Source organism: Oncorhynchus masou, chromosome 20, assembly GCF_036934945.1.
Source record: "Oncorhynchus masou masou isolate Uvic2021 chromosome 20, UVic_Omas_1.1, whole genome shotgun sequence".
Taxonomy (NCBI): domain Eukaryota; kingdom Metazoa; phylum Chordata; class Actinopteri; order Salmoniformes; family Salmonidae; genus Oncorhynchus; species Oncorhynchus masou.
Genome location: NC_088231.1, coordinates 15,362,970 through 15,382,262, shown reverse-complemented (window position 1 = coordinate 15,382,262; position 19,293 = coordinate 15,362,970). Strand labels below are relative to the sequence as shown.

Below are 19,293 nucleotides of genomic sequence, written 5' to 3'. Positions count from 1 at the left end.
GCTGTAGTAAAATCGATATTTTGATATTCTTTGAGTTAATTTGGAAAATAGAAACTCAATAAAAACTAGTTTTCCCATGGTGCCCCAGGTTAATGAGTTAATAATTGCTTGATTCAGTTAATCACGCAATTAGAAACTTTTAATAATTCGATGAACAACAGTCGTCACATTAACTAATACAACGTCACGACACTAGTGGTGTATCTATCTATATGTTGATGAGTGGTGTATATATCTATATGTTGACTAGTGGTGTATCTACAGTGCCTTGCGAAAGTATTCGGCCCCCATGAACTTTGCAACCTTTTGCCACATTTCAGGCTTCAAACATAAAGACATAAAACTGTATTTTTTGGGGTTCGATTCCCGGGATCACCCACACGTTAAATGTATGCAAGCATGAGTGTAAGTAGCTTTGGATAAGTGTCTGCTAAATGGCATATAGACTGAGTGTGCAAAACATTAGGAACACCGTTCTATTATTGAGTTGCACCCCTTTTGCCCTCAGAACAGGGTTCCACAAGGATACTGGCCCATGCTGACTCTAATGCTTCCCACAGTTGGCTGGATGTCCTCCCGGTGGTGGACCATTTCTTGATACAGACGGGAAACTGTTGAGCATGAAAAACCCAGCAGCGTTGCAGTTCTTGACCCACTCAAACCAGTACCCTGCTCAAAGGCACTTAAATATTTTGTCTTGCCCATTCACCCTCTGTATGGCACACATACACAATCCATGTCTCAATTGTCTCAAGGCTTAAAAATCCTTCTTTAACCGGTCTCCTCCCCTTCATCTACACTGATTAGAAGTGGCTTTAACAAGTGACATCAATAATGGATCATAGCGTTCACCTGGATTCACCTGGTCAATCTATGTCATGGAAAGAGCAGATGTTCTTATTGTTTTGTACACTCAGTTTTGTGTATATACATGATTAAATTATTCATTTTGGTCAGTTGCCATGGACAGCTAGGTTAGTTTTCTTCAAAATGATGCAATAAGTGCCAGTGGCACCATTGGGGGTTACCCAGTCTCTCTGTCAACTTGTGATGTGCGGCACGCTGCCTTTCCGGCCCAGATCAGGTCACTGTTCTGGAGTCAGTGTTATTTTACAGTACACGGCAGTGGCCAATAGGATCTATTAATATGCCTGGCTCCTCCAATCCAAAATCCCAACCATGGGATCTTCGGAATGCCCCAGAGGAAACTAAGTTGAGCACTCTGGCATTTGAGAATTCACTTTCTGTACTGTAGCGCCAACCTTAAAAAAAGAGAAAGCTGTTGTAATTGAATAAATTGTATTGAAATGTGTGCCCTTGTGCAAGGTACCTAACCCTTATTTGCTCCAGGGGCACCGTACTACCCTGACCCTGTAAAGCAACCACAGGAAGTTGGGGCACTTTAATTGGGGAGGACGGGCTCATAGTAATGGCTGTAACGGATTAAATGGAATGGTATCTAACTCATCAAACAAATGGTTTCCATGTGTTTGATCCCATTCCAGCGATTAATATGAGCCGTCCTCCCCTCACCAGCCACCAGCCTCCCTTCACTGCACCTATCCGGTGTATGTGACAATAAAACATTATTATTATTTTTGTATATATGTGGTTGTTTTGCCTACTTTAGTTGATTGCAAATCACTGATTGCTAAATTACTAAAATGTAAATTTCTGCAAGTTTATTCCCGGGCCATGTTGCAGAGTGCAGAGTGCAATGTGACCCAGTATAAATAAAAAGAGGAATGAGGAAATGTAATAATCATGGTCCTCATTCCTGTCACTCAGCGGGGATATACTTACATGGGCGCCGCTTTCTGTTGCTCACCCTTGCATCATTCTCTTGGCTGTCAAAACCTCATTCTGACCAATGATATCCCCCCCTCCTCTTGAGTCCCACCCACCATCCTAAGTATATCTATGTATGGCTATGAATACTGTAGAAATGTAAATAGGACCTGATGAAGAAGGTGGAAAGAAAGGACACTGGGGGGGTTTTCTGTAGGGCTGCTGGTTGCTTTAGGGATGGATTGCTGACCATGGTCAAGTTTGAAGATGATTAAAACAACGGTATCTAATATTCCATAACTCTTTGCAACAATGGGACCTAGTTAGCGACAGTGCCTTGCGAAAGTATTCGGCCCCCTTGAACTTTGCGACCTTTTGCCACATTTCAGGCTTCACTGTTAAAAGGGCAGAGAGCATCATGAAGAACAAGGAACACACCAGGCAGGTCCGAGATACTGTTGTGAAGAAGTTTAAAGCCGGATTTGGATACAAAAAGATTTCCCAAGCTTTAAACATCCCAAGGAGCACTGTGCAAGCGATAATAATTGAAATGGAAGGAGTATCAGACCACTGCAAATCTACCAAGACCTGGCCGTCCCTCTAAACTTTCAGCTCATACAAGGAGAAGACTGATCAGAGATGCAGCCAAGAGGCCCATGATCACTCTGGATGAACTGCAGAGATCTCCAGTTGAGGTGGGAGACTCTGTCCATAGGACAACAATCAGTCGTATATTGCACAAATCTGGCCTTTATGGAAGAGTGGCAAGAAGAAAGCCATTTCTTAAAGATATCCATAAAAAGTGTCGTTTAAAGTTTGCCACAAGCCACCTGGGAGACACACCAAACATGTGGAAGAAGGTGCTCTGGTCAGATGAAACCAAAATTGAACTTTTTGGCAACAATACAAAACGTTATGTTTGGCGTAAAAGCAACGCAGCTCATCACCCTGAACACACCATTCCCACTGTCAAACATGGTGGTGGCAGCATCATGGTTTGGGCCTGCTTTTCTTCAGCAGGGACAGGGAAGATGGTTAAAATTGATCGGAAGATGGATGGAGCCAAATACAGGATCATTCTGGAAGAAAACCTGATGGAGTCTGCAAAAGACCTGAGACTGGGACGGAGATTTGTCTTCCAACAAGACAATGATCCAAAACATAAAGCAAAATCTACAATGGAATGGTTCAAAAATAAACATATCCAGGTGTTAGAATGGGCAAGTCAAAGTCCAGACCTGAATCCAATCGAGAATCTGTGGAAAGAACTGAAAACTGCTGTTCACAAATGCTCTCCATCCAACCTCACTGAGCTCGAGCTGTTTTGCAAGGAGGAATGGGAAAAATTTTCAGTCTCTCGATGTGCAAAACTGATAGAGACATACCCCAAGCGACTTACAGCTGTAATCGCAGCAAAAGGTGGCGCTACAAAGTATTAACTTAAGGGGGCTGAATAATTTTGCACGCCCAATTTTTCAGTTTTTGATTTGTTAAAAAAGTTTGAAATATCCAATAAATGTCGTTCCACTTCATGATTGTGTCCCACTTGTTGTTGATTCTTCACAAAAAAATACAGTTTTATATCTTTATGTTTGAAGCCTGAAATGTGGCAGAAGGTCGCAAAGTTCAATGGGGCCGAATACTTTCGCAAGGCACTGTATCTATATGTTGACTAGTGGTGTATCTATCTATATGTTGACTAGTGGATCCTAGAGTGTCCACTAGGGGTCAGTAGTAGTCCAGTACCCTCTGAGAAGGCTGTGTCGGTGCTCTCTCCGAAGCCCATGGATCCGTCCGACAGCCACAGCTCCCTCTTGGACAGCAGGAACATCTGGGTGTTCAGACTGAACTCAGCCGCCACCGGGTCACTCACCTGGGGCGGTCATAGAGCAAAGGTCAAACAAAGGCACCAAGAGAGTTGATAAGATGTAAACGTTTGGTTCAATGCATTTAATCAACAAGTATCTGCTACTAAGACAAATCAGCATTGGTGAATGACAAAGTTTCCTCTTGATTCTAGCGTCTTGGGTATGCTAGTCTGCCAGAGACTGTGGGTATGCAGTGGTGGTGACCTGCTGGAAGCGGATGTCCATGTGGAAGGTGAGGGGTTCTCGTGGGTGACACACAGGGGGAATGCTGAACTCCCCATTGGGAGAGGCACTGCAGGGGATCATCTTCACTGTGTACGTGCCAGAGTAGTCCCTCACCTACAGACAACAACATTACAACATCATTAAAACAACTTTAAAACACACCAACCATTTAAGGTAGTTACTGCTGGTCTGGTATCCATACTGTACGTGCTGCTAAAGCTAACCCTAGTCTTCTGTCATTACCGTCTACCAGGTGGCTTCAGCACAAACACTAAGAATACAAAGTTAAAGGTAGACTCAGCGATATGACGTAGGTGCACAAAGTAAACAGCATAGTGGGTCCATTTCCTCAACAACTAAGAGTGACCGGCTGTTTTGGTCCTGCACCTACCACGCTCGAACAGCGTGAAGCGAACCCTGCGCACATACACAGATACTGTGTGTGACAGTGAAGTCTTGTCTCTCGCTCATCGCATTATCTACCGTGCAGCTCGTGGCCACGTCATATCGCTGAGTCTACCTTTAAGACAGACAATGATCAAGATGGCAGCTCACAGCGAAGTCAGAGACGAAGCTCCACTGCTGCATGGGCTGGTTGTAGGTGGGCTCAGTCCTGATCAGGGCCAGGGTGAAGGTCAGGCCAGAGAGGTCAGCACACATCACCATGGAGGACAGAGTGGTTCCTGGAAACACACAGTCAAACCTCTCTTTAGTCTCACACGTACACTTCTGTTGAGCGTTTCTTTGCTTGATGTGTCTGACACAGGGCCTACATGAACACAACATCTTAAGACCGGCGTTGTACTGTAGACTGTATGTCGCACCTCGTTGTAAGGTATACACATTTGACGTTGTTGACGGTAGTTTTATTCTTACTGAAAAGGGTAATGTCATGTTGACATTTGGCAGAACAACCCTTAAGGACGGTTCCATTCTAATAGCGGTACAGGATCTGGGTCACAGTGCAACCCAATAGGAGAGAAAGCTATACAATCACCCTATCGGGTGTGTGTGTGTGTGTGTGTGCGTGCGTAATACCTGGGTGGGACATGACAAACTGTCCCCTGAAGCGGGCCTCAGTCTTGAAGTTGACCACCAGACGTCCCTCCTCGTTGATCCTCATGCTGGTGGGGTACATGGATCCTATAGGGACACAGTTACGTCAAACCAGGGTTATTGTCCACCTCTATCATTCACTGGTGAAATAATGCATCAGACATTATTTACATTTTAGTAATTTAGCAGACACTCTTATCCAGAGTGACTTACAGGAGCAATTAGGGGTAAATGCCTTGCTCAAGGGCACATCGACAGATTTTTCACCTCGTCAGCTCGGAGATTCTAATCAAATGTGACTATTAATTATAAAGGCATTAACTGAGTAATACTGCAAGCCATCCACCTTACTGTAGTACTTAAAATAGCTAACAGTGGGCCGAATTGGCTGTACCTTGTAGTTCAGCCTCCGGCGGGCTGCCGATTCCGTCCTGCCACAAGATGGCGGTGTCGTACACAAAGGTGAGCTTGAGCTCTGACTGCAGGTCAAAGTGCTGCCATCCTCCCACGGCGACGGGGGAGTGGAAGACGTAGGACACATAGAGAGGCACGCGCAGAGTCACATAGGACTGGACCAGGTTCAGCACCTAGAGGAAGAGCAACACAGAGATACATAGTCAGGGTCACCTTCAACTGTACCTGGATCAGCATATACCACAGTACAAAACAGAAGGATAGGAACACTTCAGAGCATTCAAGCATGAAAGGTCACAGAGGGAATTTAACACAGAGGGAATTTCAAAATGTCTACTTTCAACTTGACAGATTACTGAAAAAACGACAGCAGACTTGTCAATTTGTGTGTGTGTGTGTGTTTGCATCAGTGCATATGTGTGTATGTCTCTCTCTCTCCAGTACCTGTCCATCCGTCCCGATAGAACCTCCACAGGTGGTGAGCAGCTCGGACATGTCGTAGTAACTATTAAACTCCCACAGACAAGCCTCCAGATTCAGGTTCCTGTAGAATCTCAGGCTGTTGGTGGAGCGCATGTCGGCGCTGTACTGGTAGGGCGATGTCTCGCCGATGATCTCAGGGTTCTTGGTGGCGTCGGTGATGAAGCCGTGGCCCGTCTGGATCTCGTTGAAGTCCAGTAGGTTGGAGCAGCGGTGGTTGCCCACGCGCGTGCCGTCTGGAGACAGGGTCAGCTCGAAGTTGGACAGGGGCCGCGTAGAGATGACCGGTAACATGCCTGAGGAGAAGAGAGGGGAGAGAGAGAGACGGTTTCAATACATCATCAATCCATTGCAACATTTATAAATCTTTTAATGACCTGGTAACTTTTTACCCTTGACAACTGATCTTGAATCAGTTCTTTCTACCTCAGTACAATTGTCATTGATTGTTAGCTAACCAATCAAACTGACTTTAGACCAGTAAGTAAGGACATGACAGAGCCTGTTACTCACCGTCCATGTGCGGCATGTTGACAGTGAGTTTGATGAGGTTGGGGAAGTCAGGGTCGTCAGGGCCGGTGTAGCGGATCTTAGCAGAGAAGGGCTCAGCTCCCACCGTGCCAGAGATACGTGGTTGACACAGACCTACACAGGCACACGAGACATATTATTGTCGGATAGACAATCATCCTTGAACACTCCATCACAAGTCCTCCGTAACTCTGTCCTAATAAGGACATATAACAGATGTTATCAACAGTCACGAAGGTTGATGTCACTGAACTCTGAATCCCCCCCAGTCTCACCCTCCTCCCTGCTGACCACCATGATGGGACTGGACAGCTCCAGACCAGCATCCCCGTTCGTATTGAACGCCCGGGCAGCACACTGGACTCTCGACCCAGCCTGGAAGTAGATGGAGTCCAGGGTGATGGACTTAGTGTTGGTGAAGAAGGTGTTGGTGTCCACCTCTCTCAGGGGCGAGGTGACCCCGTCCGACCCGCTGGGGGCGCTGACCAGCCAGCGGTACTGGGTCAGGGTGTCGTTGATGCTCTCCGCCGTGCAGATGGAGCCCGTCTTGTCAAAGTCATGGTATTTGGGGTTGCAGGCCTGCAGGTGAGGGAGGGGCCACAGATACGTGGGATTATGGTATGTAATAGGACGAAACACAGTCGTCTTGCAAACCGTGCTTTACGAGGCTATATGTATATCGGTAATATGTATTTGAGAATACACGTGTACATTTGTTATGCCAGTGAAAGGGTCTCATGTTTAGGATTTAGTCAGAACTGGAGAAAGCATTTCAATGGGAAACGGATTGATTTACCACTGAAACAACAGGTTTTGAATCTATGAAACACAAAGACCTTCAGTTTGAAGCTTCGGCTTTTTGGACTGGATGAAATTATTCCAACCTTGTCGCTAGCTTTACATGGTTAAACACCTGGATATAAGGTGTGTGTGTCTGTGTCTAGGGGGTTGCATTCTGCGTGTGTGTGTCTGGGCCCAGTGGCCACCACTCACCGTCACACAGACGATGGGGTAGCCAGTAGAGGGGTGAGGGTTGTCCCTGGCGCGGGCCGTGTCATCGTACATTAGCAGGGACACCACAGTAGGCACAGCCGGGAAGGTGACGTCTGCCACGCTGTCCATCTCCTCGATGTACACAATTGCCTTACTCATCTGATGAACGGGAGAGAGAGATTCAAAACACCATTCCGTGGGTACAGTACACTTTATTGTGTTGTACATTGTAAACTTGGACGTTTGAGAAGGTGGTGTCCTCCTTAGAACAGCATATTTGTAATACCAAAGGAGAAAAGTGAGTTAAAGTGAGCGTACACCTCTAGCATTATTTGTGTCAGGTTAGTGGTATGGTACAGTACATGTCTGGGATGCCACATAGCTGTGTTTGTAGGTCACACTGCTCTGTGGGTTGACTTGAGGGACATTCTCATAGCATGGACTCAACCAGGAAGTCTTTTTATAATAGCTGGTGATTCGGGTGCTGGGGCTGTTGACAGTGGCAGCTGCTGCCTGGCTATTTGTGTGTTCAAGTGTGTGTGTGCATGCACTGAGACCTGCTGAGGGTATTTATATGGTGTGTGTGTGTCTCGGTGGGTGATCTAGGTGGGTTTCAGCAGCATACCACCCTGCATCTCACTGCTGGCTTGCCTCTGAAGCTAAGCAGGGTTGGTCCTGGATGGGAGACCAGATTCTACTGGAAGTGGTGTTGGAGGGCCAGTAGGAGGCACTTTTTCCTCTGGTCTAAAATAAAGAAGATACCAATGCCCCAGGGCAGTGATTGGGGACATTGCCCTGTGTAGGGTGCCATCTTTCGGATGGGACGTTAAACAGTGTCCTGACTCTCTGTGGTCACTAAAGATCCCATGGCATTTATCGTAAGAGAAGGGGTGTTAACCCTGATGTCCTGGCTAAATTCCCAATCTGGCCCTCATACCATCATGGTCACCTAATCATCCCCAGCTTCCAATTGGCACATTCATCTCACCTGTAACTATTCCCCAGGTCTTTGCTGTAAATGAGAATGTGTTCTCAGTCAACTGACCTGGTAAAATCAGGGTTAAATAAATGCATAAAGTGTGTGTGTGTGTGCGTGTGTGTGCGTGTGCGCGTGTGCGTGTGCGTGTGATCCCATGCCCTCAGTCTTACCTGCATCTCTGCGACCATGTACTCATCAGGTTTCATGTGGACGACGAAGGCTTCTCTCATCTCTCTCTGGCCGTCATACAGGATCTGCACCTCCACAAAGTGTTCTGTCTCGCCCTCCTTGAACTCCACATCTTGAGAGACACACACAAGGTTAAACAAGAGCTTAATAAGGATCTCTATTAAAAATGTATCAGGTCGTTTTTGGTGTGAATGGGTTATACACGACGATGCCCATCACAGAATGACAACAATGGCTGTAAAGGGACAATCCTACGGTGACAGAAAACAGATTAATGCTGAGAATTTAAAATGTTTGTCAAACAAGAAACATATCATTGCAAAGTTAAACAAACCATACAACTCTCTGACAATGACTACTTTTAACAATTTACACTGAAAATGTTACAAAAAAACTCATTTACAGTGGACATTATGTTCAGTGGACATGATTAAACTATATAATAACTTAATGGTAGGACTCACCCTCTGACAGCAGGTTGTAGTCCTCTCTGGACGTTAGGGTTAGTTATGTCTGTGTTACATGATTAAACTATATGATAACTTAATGGTAGGACTCACCCTCTGACAGCAGGTTGTAGTCCTCTCTGGATGTTAGGGTTAGTTATGTCTGTGTTACATGATTAAACTATATAATAACTTAATGGTAGGACTCACCCTCCGACAGCAGGTTGTAGTCCTCTCTGGACGTTAGGGTTAGTTATGTCTGTGTTACATGATTAAACTATATAATAACTTAATGGTAGGACTCACCCTCCGACAGCAGGTTGTAGTCCTCTCTGGACGTTAGGGTTAGTTATGTCTGTGTTACATGATTAAACTATATAATAACTTAATGGTAGGACTCACCCTCCGACAGCAGGTTGTAGTCCTCTCTGGACGTTAGGGTTAGTTATGTCTGTGTTACATGATTAAACTATATAATAACTTAATGGTAGGACTCACCCTCCGACAGCAGGTTGTAGTCCTCTCTGGACGTTAGGGTTAGTTATGTCTGTGTTACATGATTAAACTATATGATAACTTAATGGTAGGACTCACCCTCTGACAGCGGGTTGTAGTCCTCTCTGGACGTTAGGGTTAGTTACTGTATGTCTGTGTTACATGATTAAACTATATAATAACTTAATGGTAGGACTCACCCTCCGACAGCGGGTTGTAGTCCTCTCTGGACGTTAGGCTTAGTTATGTCTGTGTTACATGATTAAACTATATGATAACTTAATGGTAGGACTCACCCTCTGACAGCAGGTTGTCGTCCTCTCTGGACGTTAGGGTTAGTTACTGTATGTCTGTGTTACATGATTAAACTATATAATAACTTAATGGTAGGACTCACCCTCTGACAGCAGGTTGTAGTCCTCTCTGGACGTTAGGGTTAGTTATGTCTGTGTTACATGATTAAACTATATGATAACTTAATGGTAGGACTCACCCTCTGACAGCAGGTTGTCGTCCTCTCTGGACGTTAGGGTTAGTTATGTCTGTGTTACATGATTAAACTATATAATAACTTAATGGTATGACTCACCCTCCGACAGCGGGTTGTAGTCCTCTCTGGACGTTAGGCTTAGTTATGTCTGTGTTACATGATTAAACTATATGATAACTTAATGGTAGGACTCACCCTCTGACAGCGGGTTGTAGTCCCTCCGTTAGGGTTAGTTATGTCTGTGTTACATGATTAAACTATATGATAACTTAATGGTAGGACTCACCCTCTGACAGCAGGTTGTAGTCCCCTCTGGATGTTAGGGTTAGTTATGTCTGTGTTACATGATTAAACTATATGATAACTTAATGGTAGGACTCACCCTCTGACAGCAGGTTGTAGTCCCTCTGGACCCTGACAGCGTTAGGGTTAGGTTAGTTATGTCTGTGTTACATGATTAAACTATATGATAACTTAATGGTAGGACTCACCCTCTGACAGCAGGTTGTCGTCCTCTCTGGACGTTAGGGTTAGTTATGTCTGTGTTACATGATTAAACTATATAATAACTTAATGGTAGGACTCACCCTCCGACAGCGGGTTGTAGTCCTCTCTGGACGTTAGGGTTAGTTATGTCTGTGTTACATGATTAAACTATATGATAACTTAATGGTAGGACTCACCCTCCGACAGCGGGTTGTAGTCCTCTCTGGACGTTAGGGTTAGTTATGTCTGTGTTACATGATTAAACTATATAATAACTTAATGGTAGGACTCACCCTCCGACAGCGGGTTGTAGTCCTCTCTGGACGTTAGGGTTAGTTATGTCTGTGTTACATGATTAAACTATATAATAACTTAATGGTAGGACTCACCCTCCGACAGCAGGTTGTAGTCCTCTCTGGACGTTAGGGTTAGTTATGTCTGTGTTACATGATTCAACTATATGATAGCTTAATGGTATGACTCACCCTCCGACAGCAGGTTGTAGTCCTCTCTGGACGTTATGATTCAACTATATGGTTAGTTATGTCTGTGTTACATGATTAAACTATATGATAACTTAATGGTAGGACTCACCCTCCGACAGCGGGTTGTAGTCCTCTCTGGATGTTAGGGTTAGTTATGTCTGTGTTACATGATTAAACTATATGATAACTTAATGGTAGGACTCACCCTCCGACAGCAGGTTGTAGTCCTCTCTGGACGTTAGGGTTAGTTATGTCTGTGTTACATGATTAAACTATATGATAACTTAATGGTAGGACTCACCCTCCGACAGCGGGTTGTAGTCCTCTCTGGACGTTAGGGTTAGTTATGTCTGTGTTACATGATTAAACTATATAATAACTTAATGGTAGGACTCACCCTCCGACAGCGGGTTGTAGTCCCTCTGGACGTTAGGGTTAGTTATGTCTGTGTTACATGATTAAACTATATAATAACTTAATGGTAGGACTCACCCTCTGACAGCAGGTTGTAGTCCTCTCTGGACGTTAGGGTTAGTTATGTCTGTGTTACATGATTAAACTATATGATAACTTAATGGTAGGACTCACCCTCCGACAGCGGGTTGTAGTCCTCTCTGGATGTTAGGGTTAGTTATGTCTGTGTTACATGATTAAACTATATAATAACTTAATGGTAGGACTCACCCTCCGACAGCGGGTTGTAGTCCCTCTGGACGTTAGGGTTACTTATGTCTGTGTTACATGATTAAACTATATGATAACTTAATGGTAGGACTCACCCTCCGACAGCGGGTTGTAGTCCTCTCTGGACGTTAGGGTTAGTTACTTATGTCTGTGTTACATGATTAAACTATATAATAACTTAATGGTAGGACTCACCCTCCGACAGCGGGTTGTAGTCCCTCTGGACGTTAGGGTTAGTTATGTCTGTGTTACATGATTAAACTATATAATAACTTAATGGTAGGACTCACCCTCCGACAGCAGGTTGTAGTCTGTAGTCTACTCTCTGGACGTTAGGGTTAGTTATGTCTGTGTTACATGATTAAACTATATAATAACTTAATGGTAGGACTCACCCTCTGACAGCAGGTTGTAGTCCCCCTGGACGTTAGGGTTAGTTATGTCTGTGTTACATGATTAAACTATATAATAACTTAATGGTAGGACTCACCCTCCGACAGCAGCGTTAGGGGGTGTGTTAGATTCAACTATATGATAGCTGACTCACCCTGACTGGACGTTAGGGTTAGTTATGTCTGTGTTACATGATTAAACTATATGATAACTTAATGGTAGGACTCACCCTCCGACAGCGGGTTGTAGTCCTCTCTGGACGACTTAGGGTTAGCAGGTTGTAGTCCTCTCTACTGTATGTGTTACATGATTAAACACTTAATGGTAGGACTCACCCTCCGACAGCGGGTTGTAGTCCTCTCTGGACGTTAGGGGGTTAGTTATGTCTGTGTTACATGATTAAACTATATGATAACTTAATGGTAGGACTCACCCTCCGACAGCGGGTTGTAGTCCTCTCTGGACGTTAGGGTTAGTTATGTCTGTGTTACATGATTAAACTATATAATAACTTAATGGTAGGACTCACCCTCCGACAGCGGGTTGTAGTCCCCTCTGGACGTTAGGGTTAGTTATGTCTGTGTTACATGATTAAACTATATGATAACTTAATGGTAGGACTCACCCTCCGACAGCGGGTTGTAGTCCTCTCTGGACGTTAGGGTTAGTTATGTCTGTGTTACATGATTAAACTATATGATAACTTAATGGTAGGACTCACCCTCCGACAGCGGGTTGTAGTCCTCTCTGGACGTTAGGGTTAGTTACTGTATGTGTACTCACCCTCCGACAGCGGGTTGTAGTCCTCTCTGGACGTTAGGGTTAGTTATGTCTGTGTTACATGATTAAACTATATGTGGTAGGACTCACCCTCCGACAGCGGGTTGTAGTCCTCTCCGGAGGTGGCTGACCCGTCCTTGGTGTGGACCCTGACCAGGGAGACCTTGGAGGTGTCTCCTAGCCTCAGGATAGGGATCTTCACCACGGCTGTCTCCCCCTGGAACTGGGGCTCCCGTACACTGTACTTTATCTCACTGAAACGGATGATGGGCTCTAAGGAGAGAGAATCCGGTTAGACTCCCGATGCAAAACAGAACAAACTACTGACTCTAACTCTCTAGAGACTGAATCAAATAATTCATGCAACAGTGTTTTGGCATTTTATTTGTAATACTTTGTTAGATAGATCTATACAATGTAGCCCGATGTTCGGTGTGGTAGATATCTCCGTGTTCCTTGGGGAAAGCTTACTGTCTTTCTCGTCAGTAATGGTGACCACCGCCTCGCTCTGTTCCCCTGTGGAGGCTCCGAAGGGTGACTTGCTCTTGGGCGTTCCCAGGACCAGACGGAACTCCTCGTCCTCCTCGTATAGGTTATCATCCACCAGGTTCACCACACACTCCTTCTCACTCTCCCCTGTGGGATAGATGGACAGGGGGAACACAGCGTTAACACATAGAAATATGAGGATATGGGGGGTTGGCATATAAAAAGACATTGAGAGAGAGAGAAGGGGTAGAGCTAGGGAAGGAGGGAGAGAGAGAGGGGGGTGAAGAGGGAGAGAGGAGGGAGGGAGAGGGAGAGAGAGAAAGACTGGGGTTACCTGGGAAGAAGGTGATGAGTGACCCGTCCGTGTTGGGCCTCTCATCATAATCCATCATGACCTGGGCAGAGCCCTGGCGGGTGTAGCAGCGCACCGTAGACCTGTGACTGATGTCTCCACTACGATACACTATGGCCTTCATCTCCCCGTCCGCCTCATCCACCTTATAGGCAGCATCCTTGAACTGAACCTTGGGCACTGGAATGATAAGTAGATTTGAATTAGGCTCTGAAGAGAACAGAATACTACTTATCAATACTGTGGTTTTCTAGTAGCTCAATATTATTTTCATGGCTTCTGCATAGGGAGCATAGTTTAATTTTCTCATTGACTAAATGTGCCTTAGACAATCATCTCAAAGCTACTTTTATATGGATAACAAAACACAAACAATTCATACAAGGAGAAAAGCTAAAAGAGTGGTTATGTTAGCGCTAAAACAGTGGTTATGTTAGCGCTAAAACAGTGGTTAACGCTAAAACAGTGGTTAACGCTAAAACAGTGGTTCACGCTAAAACAGTGGTTCACGCTAAAACAGTGGTTAACGCTAAAACAGTGGTTAACGCTAAAACAGTGGTTCACGCTAAAACAGTGGTTAACGCTAAAACAGTGGTTATGTTAACACTAAAACAGTGGTTAACGCTAAAACAGTGGTTATGTTAACACTAAAACAGTGGTTAACGCTAAAACAGTGGTTATGTTAACGCTAAAACAGTGGTTATGTTAACGCTAAAACAGTGGTGTGAAAAAGTGTACATGTGTGTCTGTATCAGTGAATTCAGTGGTCAGTAACAGTATCATTAATAGTGATGGTGGTCTTGCTGGGGGCTATATACATGTGTGGGGATGTGTTATGTACATGTGTGGGGATGTGTGTCTTGATAAAACATGTGTGGGGATGTGTTCAGAGTGTGTATAATTCATGGTCAGTAACAGTATCATTAATAGTGATGGTGGTCTTGCTGGGGGCTATATACTGTATGTACATGTGTGGGGATGTGTTACAGAGTGTGTATAACTCACGGTCAGTGACAGTATCATTAATAGTGATGGTGGTCTTGCTGGGGGCTATATACTGTATGTACATGTGTGGGGATGTGTTACAGACTGTGTATAACTCACGGTCAGTGACAGTATCATTAATAGTGATGGTGGTCTTGCTGGGGGCTATATATGTACATGTGTGGGGATGTGTTACAGAGTGTGTATAACTCACGGTCAGTAACAGTATCATTAATAGTGATGATGGTCTTGCTGGGCTCTCCCAGCACAGCGTTCATGGGCATCCTCAGCACCAGGTCAAAGGTTTCGGCCCCTCCAGCTCCGGCTGACCCAGGTCATCCAGGATGGTCACTCTGAATGTCTGCATGGTCACCCCGGGGGCAAAGTCCAGGTTACGGCTGATGCCCACGTAGTCCAGGCCGGCTGGCAGGGGGACACGGGGAACATAGAAATAGAACATTACACATATATCTTTATGGAGAGAGAGCCAGTAAGGGCATTGGAATACTAACATAACAGAGAAAGAGATGACACTGGATTGTTTGAGAAATATTAGGAACGATTGGGAATTCTGTGTAATTACACGGATAGAGAGATTGTGAATAATGTGAAAACAGAGATTGAGGGGCTCCAGGGGAATTGTAAATACTGTGACACATACAGTGGCTTGCGAAAGAATTCACCCCCCTCGCCATTTTTCCTATTTTGTTGCCTTACAACCTAGAATTAAAATATATATTTTTTTTGGGGGGGGGGGGTTGTATCATTTGATTTACACAACATGCCTACCACTTTGAAGATACAAAATATGTTTTATTATGAAACAAACAAGAAATAAGACAACAAACCTGAAAACTTGAGTGTGCATAACTATTCACCCCACCACAGTCAATACTTTGTAGAGCCACCTTTTGCAGCAATTACAGCTGCAAGTCTCTTGGGGCATGTATCTATAAGCTTGGCACATCTAGCCACTGGGATTTTTCCCATTATTCAAGGCAAAACTGCTCCAGCTCCTTCAAGTTGCATGGGTTCCGCAATCTTTAAGTCATACCACAGATTCTCAATTGGATTGAGGTCTGGGCTTTGACTAGGCCATTCCAAGACATTTCAATGTTTTCCCTTAAACCACTCAAGTGTTGCTTTAGCAGTATGCTTAGGGTCATTGTCCTGCTGGAAGGTGAACCTCAGTCCCAGTCTCAAATCTCTGGAAGACTGAAACAGGTTTCCCTGAAGAATTTCCCTGTATTTAGCGCCATCCATCATTCCTTCAATTTTGACCAGTTTCCCAGTCCCTGTCGATGAAAAACATTCCCAAAGCATGATGCTGCCACCACCATGCTTCACTGTGGGGATGGTGTTCTCTGGGTTATGAGAGGTGTTGGGTTTGCGCTAGACATAGAGCTTTCCTTGATGGCCAAAAAGTGAAATTCTATTCTCATCTGACCAGAGTACCTTCTTCCATATGTTTGGGGAGTCTCCCACATGCCTTTTGGCAAACACCAAACGTGTTTGCTTATTTCTTTCTTTAAGCAATGGCTTTTTTCTGGCCACTCTTCCGTAAAGCCCAGCTCTGTGAAGTGTACGGCTTGAAGTGGACAGATACTCCAATCTCCACTGTGGAGCTTTGCAGCTCCTTCAGGGTTATCTTTGGTCTCTTTGTTGCCTCTCTGATTAAGGCCTTCTCTTGGCAGGTTTGTTGTTGTGCCATATTCTTTCCATTTTTGAATAATGGATTTAATGGTGCTCAAAGTTTCAGTTTTTTTTTATAACCCAACCCTGATCTGTACTTCTCCACAACTTTATCCCTGACCTGTTTGGATAGCTCCTTGGTCTTAATGGTGACGCTTGCTTGGTGGTGCTACAGACTCTGGGGCCTGCAACACCACTAAGAACAGGTGTATATATACTGAGATCATGTGACACTTAGATTGTACACAGGTGGACTTTATTTAACTAATTGTGTGACTTCTGAAGGTAATTGGTTGCACCAGATCTTCTTCAGGGGCTTTGTAGCAAAGGGGGTGAATATATATGTACGCACCACTTTTCCTTTTTATATATATATATGTATTATTTTTTTGAATTTTTTTAAACAAGTTATTTTTTTCATTTCATTTCACCGATTTGGACTGTTTTGTGTATGTCCATTACATTACATTTAAATTACAGGTTGTAATGCAACAAAATAGGAAAAATGGATGAATACTTTTGCAAGGCACTGTATTCTGGAAACGCTACACCACAAAGAGGATAGGAATAATAGATCTAACATTCACGTTCTTCTTCTGACCTTCAGCAGAGACGGGGTCACTCTTCCTGGAGCGGACGGTCACTGTGGCCGTCTTGGAGAGGTCAGTGCCAGTCCTCCAGACCCTGACCTCCACATAGCCTGAACTCTCATCCACAATGTAATCTAGTTCTCCGAAATACAGAGAGGGCTCTGTGGGTTAGAGGGAGAAAGAGAGATATGGGGGAGGGTGGGGAGAGAGAGAGAGGTCAGGTCAGTATATTATCATCTACATCTTACAGATATGAACATTAAGTTACAAACATGTGGCTTCAATTAAGGATGTCTTTAGGGAAGAAGCTGTCATGGGATAATCCACATTTCTGGTCTGAACTCTGCTTGTCAGATACAGTTGGTACGGCTGACAGGGTCACCCCCCTCTTTCCCTCTCTTTCAAGGAAGAGACCTGTCACCCCACTCATCCCTTCATCATCCTCCCCTCATCGAGGCCAGACAGTGTCGTCTGAACTCAGTGCCAGAGGTCTACAGTGCACACCTGAAAAGCCAGGTAGAAATGGTGGATAAGTGAAAGGGGGATGAGTTGGGGGGAGAAGAGGGATGGGATGTCCACCTTGTCTGATGACAGTAGCACTGATAAGAGGGAGGAGACGGGGGAGGCAGCACAGACAGGAGGATCTCTCTACCTCTCTGAGTAATAGACTAGAGGGAAGGAATGCATATCCTTGGAACACACAGCGGATTAATTACACCCCCTCTATAACAGCCAGACTGATCATCACTGACAAGCTACCGCTGTCTACTGTACACCCGTCTATAACAGCCAGACTGATCATCACTGACAAGCTACCGCTGTCTACTGTACACCCCTCTATAACAGCCAGACTGATCATCACTGACAAGCTACCGCTGTCTACTGTACACCCCTCTATAACAGCCAGACTGATCATCACTGACAAGCTACCGCTGTCTACTGTACACCCCTCTATAACAGCCAGACTGATCATCACTGACAAGCTACCGCTGTCTACTGTACACCCTCTATAACAGCCAGACTGATCATCACTGACAAGCTACCGCTGTCTACTGTACACCCCTCTATAACAGCCAGACTGATCATCACTGACAAGCTACCGCTGTCTACTGTACACCCCTCTATAACAGCCAGACTGATCATCACTGACAAGCTACTGCTGTCTACTTTCCACCCCTCTATAACAGCCAGACTGATCATCACTGACAAGCTACTGCTGTCTACTTTCCACCCCTCTATAACAGCCAGACTCATCATCACTGACAAGCTACTCTCTGCACCCCTCTATAACAGCCAGACTGATCATCACTGACAAGCTACTGCTGTCTACTTTCCACCCCTCTATAACAGCCAGACTCATCATCACTGACAAGCTACTGCTGTCTACTGTACATCCACTAATGAGGTTGATCTATAATTGAGCTTTCTGCCACTTCTATAAGGGGCAGATACAATATTGTGACACTTGTGATTATTTAGTCTATAACTGGATAAACTAGTAAAAGTAAGACATAGAGAATAGGAAGTATGTACACATTTAACTGACTGTTAGGTGAAGAGGATTTTAAGAGGTGGTCGAGATGTACTGCCTCAGTCAGACAACCACCGCTGACCCGCTAAAACTTGGCTTACTCTCAATGCCTCTCAATCACCAGAGATACTGTTTAGTAACAGGGGTGGCTGGTTAGGGGGAAGGAGAAATGGCAATCACTAAAGGATCAATGAGAAGGAAGAACCAGACTAATAACAATGAAGCCTAATGCTGGCCGGGGTTCCAACCACAGGTTTGCTCAGCCAGGGAGATGGGTTTGCACGCACACGCACACACACGCACACACTCCCCCACGCACAGTGTTGTCACTTTAGATATCAGGACCCACCAAGAAGTTTGTGGCACAATGGAGGAATGGATCTTTACATTGAGAAGACATCTCCTCTTGTCGCCTGGAGATCATGTCTGGGAATGCACGCTGATTACTTAGACATAACGTTTCCATTGTACTCCAAATTACAGGGTGGGAGTGTAGCCCAGACTGGGAGTGTGTCTGTCATTAGAACAAACCAGTTAGTGAAATGAATGAGCTCTGAAGGGTGGGAGAGAGGAAGGAGAGGAGGATGAGGAGGAGGAGAGAAGTGCAAGAGGAGAAGAAGAGGAATGGCTCAGAGAGACAACTAAAGAGAGATAAATGACTGAATGAGTCAGAGTCTGAATGAGTCAGTGGATGGGGAGGACTGGAGTGGCCTCAGATTCAGAAAGTAAATCACTTGAACACTAAGGGGCCGTTTCCCAGACACAGATTAATGATGATTTTTCTGTGTTTTCTATATATTTCCACACTTTGAGTTTGGAATAATAATGTGAAATGGCTGTTAGTGTAAGAGCTGTTTGAAAAGGCCGCCTGAA

The 19,293-nt window shown here is 44.8% G+C and overlaps 1 long non-coding RNA gene and 1 pseudogene across 2 annotated transcripts in view; one reads left to right on the top strand and one right to left on the bottom strand.

Moving 5' to 3' along the window:
• Positions 1–19,293, bottom strand: part of LOC135507011 (FRAS1-related extracellular matrix protein 2-like) — a 63,784-nt pseudogene that overhangs the window by 2,959 nt on the left and 41,532 nt on the right.
• The window catches only part of LOC135507012 (uncharacterized), a 31,343-nt gene that overhangs the window by 2,410 nt on the left and 9,640 nt on the right, over positions 1–19,293 (top strand). The gene's annotated exons all lie outside the window — the stretch shown is intronic.